The sequence below is a fragment of the Propithecus coquereli genome, unplaced genomic scaffold, assembly GCF_000956105.1.
Source record: "Propithecus coquereli isolate 6110/MARCELLA unplaced genomic scaffold, Pcoq_1.0 Scaffold124, whole genome shotgun sequence".
NCBI lineage: Eukaryota > Metazoa > Chordata > Mammalia > Primates > Indriidae > Propithecus > Propithecus coquereli.
This window is the reverse complement of record NW_012136525.1, coordinates 274,844-279,379: the sequence shown is the minus strand read 5'-3', so window position 1 is coordinate 279,379 and position 4,536 is coordinate 274,844.

Sequence of the window (4,536 nt, the reverse complement as noted above, 5' to 3'; positions counted from 1 at the left end):
ATTACGGGTCATCATCTACAGTGAGTTATGATATCATGACCTGTGAGTCATAACCACAATTTTAAAAAATGAAATATAATATAATAAAATAGAAAATACAATGTATCACACAGAATAAGTGAAAATACTAATTCAGAAAATATCTGTTTCACATATGTCCAGCAGAGACTGTTGGTTGTTTCCTGTTACCACTTCTCCAATTCTGCTTTTAATAATAGAACTCACGAGTTCTGGGTGCAGACTGCCCTGTTAGTGACCTTTTATTTCCTAGGCTTCTCTCTTGAAGCTGAGTATGGCATATGACAGTTCTGGTGATCGGAGTGTGCGTGGAAGTGCTATATGCCACTTTTAGTTCATGGCTTACAAAGGAAGAGCGAAGTTCTGTGCTTCCCCTTTTTCCTTCCCCTGCTGGAATGCGGACGTGATGACTGCAGTCAGAGCTTCTGTCACAGAGCATAAGATGGAAGCCAGGTGCCAAGGAAGGCAGAACGACAAGCCAGAAAAGGCTCCTTTAGCTTGGACTTTCATGTGAGACAGAAATACATTCTCTTAGTCAAGCCTTTATGTTTTGAGGTCTGTTTGAAGTAGGTCTGAAACCTACTTCACAACTTTCTCTTTCTTTATCACTATTTCTATCTCAGTCCTCTCTATCCTTAACTCTGAATGGCCTGGATCACAATGTAGCAGTTATATTGTGAAAATATGATTACAGCGTTACACTGTGACCTGCCTATTGAAAATGTGCAAAATTTCTTATTGTAGGTTAAAGTTAAAACAGTCTGAATGTCACAGTTTGCTGAGATCTGGTCTACTTACACAGACTAGAGATTTATCAGTTTATTGGGAGCGCTGATGCCATGGAAATGGATAATAATACCCAAGTAGAATATATTGATGAAAAGAGAAAAGAGCTCAAGACAGATTCACAGGGAACACCCTTGTTTGGACGATAGTCAGGGGTACCCAAATGGAAGAAGGGCCCAGAGAGGGAGAAACACAAGCTGGAGAGTGTGGAGGCTTTGAGTCTCAGCGAAGGGGCCATTTTAATAAGGGGATAGTCAACAGAATATTTTTACTAGGTCAGAGTAATTGTGACTTTACACCAAGGTATCAATGTTTATAGCTTACAAAATTTTAAAAAATTACAAATGACTGTATGATTTTATAATCATATTTATTATAATCATATAATATAATCATTGATTATAATTATAATTAAATTGTTTTTAACAAGCTAGAAATAACTGAGCCCTCATTTGCAGGATTAATTAATTAAAACAAAAGAGATTAATGTTAATAACATTCATTTGATGGCCCATCATAGATTACAAAGATGATCTGTAAAGGTCGTTGTTTATAAATTCCTGGCTATTCACATGCCACTGTGAAATCAAATAACAGGTTGCTAATTTTTCTGCTAGATTTAGGGACAAGCACATTGTCAGTGTTGGTGTAAGGCAGAAGCTTCTTAAGGAGTGAGGGGAAACTGATACCTCCCAGTTTGTTCTTTTTACTTAAGATTGCTTTGGCTATATGAGGGCTTTTCCGGTTCCATACAAAGCGTAGAATTATTTTTTCCAGATCTGTGAAGAATGATAATGGGATTTTGATAGGGATTGCATTAATTCTGTAGATCACTTTAGGTAGTATGGACATTTTAACGATATTGATTCTACCAATCCATGAGCAAGGTAGGTTTTTCCATCTGTTTACATCTTCTACAATTTCTTTTTTTAGTGTTTCGTAGTTCTCCCTGTATAAGTCTCTTACATCTTTCGTTAAATATATTCCTAGATATTTAATTTTCTTTGAGGCTATTGTAAAAGGAATTGCGTTTTAAATCAAACAACCCCATCAACAAATGGGCAAAGGAAATGAACAGAAACTTTTCAAAAGAAGACAGAATAATGGCCAGCAAACATATAAAAAAATGCTCAACATCTCTAATCATTAGAGAAGTGCAAATCAAAATCACAATGAGATATCACCTAACCCCAGTGAGACTGGCCTCTATCAAAAAATCACAAAACAACAAATGCTGGCGAGGATGTGGAGAGTCAGGAACACTCTTACACTGCTGGTGGGACTGCAAATTAGTGCAACCTCTGTGGAAAAGAATTTAGAGATACTTCAGAGAGCTAAAAATAGAAATACCATTCGATCCAGCAATAGCACTATTAGGCATCTACCCAAAAGAGCACAAAACATTCTACGATAAAGACATCTGCACCCGAATGTTTATGGCAGCACAATTCACTATTGCAAGAATGTGGAAACAACCCAAGTGTCCGTCAATCCATGAGTGGATTATTAAAATTTGGTATATGTTTACAATGGAATATTACTCAATCATAAGAAATGACAGTGATCTAGCACCTCTTATACTTTCCTGGATTCAACTTAAGCCCATTATCCAAAGTGAGGCACCACAGGAGCAGAAGAACGGGATCCACTTGTACTCGCCATCAAATTGGTACTAACTGATCAACACTAGGTTGATCACATGGCAGAAATACTCTCTAGGGATTAGGAGGATGGGGGGGCAAATCTACAACTAAAGGACAGGGGGAGCACTAAAGGGAGGGAAAGACATGTCTTTAACCCGCGCTTGGGCGAGGCAAAGACGTAAAGTGTAACTATAATGTTTGTACCCTCACAATACCCTGGAATAAAAAAAAAGAAAAAAGGAGTGAGGGGAATGTGAGGAACTGGAGCTGGTTTCGCAGAGTTTGTCTGAAGGGGAGAGAAACGACAGCGCAGTACTTGGCAGAGATGTCAGGTGAAGCGAAGAGTTCTTTAAGAGGAGAGAGATTTGCACGAGTGTGAATGAAATGCTGCCTCTATAAATACTGAGTGGGAGGAGCAAGTGAAAGGGGCGGGGCTGAGCTGCGCGCTGGGAGAAGGGGTATCCTTGGCGGGAGGCCTTTGCGGAGGCATGGAGTGGATGTCTTAAGAACACGGATGGAGGAACACCACTTCCAGTATACCCGCAGATAAAGAGAAAAGTATTACTAAAATCCTCTTTCACTAAGATAGAGCCTTCGTCTCTTGGGGAGAGGGAAAAAAAGTGACTGGGCTGGTCAGTTGCCAGGACACCTGGGTCCTATTTCTGATCGAACCGTGGGGTCCTGGATAACCCAGTCAACTGCTCTGAGCTCCACTCAACTTCCTCGGCAATAAATAGGGGGGTGATAATATCTGCGCTCTCACCTTCCTAGAGTAGTTTTATACAAGACGTGATATATAACAGAGCTTTAAAATTGTAAACCTTACCATACCAATGTTTATATTTCGAACTCTAATGGCCAAGGGGGAGATCTATTTCAGATCTGCTTTGGGCTTTGCTGTGGAACAGCACCCACCAGCATTTCCAGGAAAAAAACGAGTTAGGTTATCTGAGTAGCGAGACCTTGACAGAACAGGGAGCATGTAACTCTGACAAGTTCTAAACAGCTTTGAAGTATTCAGCAAATACTTGCTGCTAGAAAGCTGAGGTAAAGGGGTGAGAGAGAAGAGAAAGTAAGGAAAAAAGAAAGGCAGTTCATGGAAAAGAAACTAGGGGAGAAAAATATAGGAAAGCACATGATATTAAGAACAAAGAAGGAATATTTGGGAATTGAGATAAATTAGGATGAAGAGGTAGATGGGCCTAAATAAAAATAAATACAAACAAATGTTTTCCCTTGTATTGCTGCAGTGCTTGCCAGAAACTGAATAGAACTTCTCTAATTGTACCAATTGTACACTTAGTTCACATTGCTTGTGAAAAGAGAACATATGAGCTTCATGTAGTTCCTGATAGTGGATAATGAAGACCATTTCAGCTAGTTACATATTAACCAGCTTCAGAATCAGAAAGCTCAGTTGGTGACAGAACATGTTTACCCTATCAGAGGGTGTACTGGCTTCGTCTTTGCACAAGTATCTTTGTCCAAACCTGGAGTTAGAGAAATATGTGTCTACAGAGATGTTCTCAAAGATCAGATTGTTTCTTATTTGTGCTTTCTCATTAACTCTTTAAAAAAATTTTAATGAGAAATTTAATGAGAAAAAATATTTGCATGTACAAAGATAAAAGCACAACAAATTCTCAGATTTTTATTCTAACAATTTGCTTGCCATAGTTTCTCAAAATTATCAAAAATTTAATAAGTGCTTTATCTTTTTAATTAAAATCTATTTGCTCTTTTAGGCTTCTAAAGAGGACTGATATCCACAGACAATCTGTTTTACTAGACCCTATGATGTAATATAGAGGAATTAGTGCCTGTACTCAAGCAATTTACTACAAACAATAAAATTCAATGACTGTCCTTAACACATACATATTTTGGGGGCATGTAGAAGTATTTTTGTATGCTAAATCTGTACTGTGAACTTTCTAGGTCAAAGAATACACACATTTAAAATATTTTTATAGATACCATCACATTACCTTTCTAAAATGACGACCAATTTACTGTTTCAAAACCAGCAATGCTTAAGAGTATGTAGTTTCCCACAGCTCATCTTTTTTTTGAGACAGAGTCTCACTCT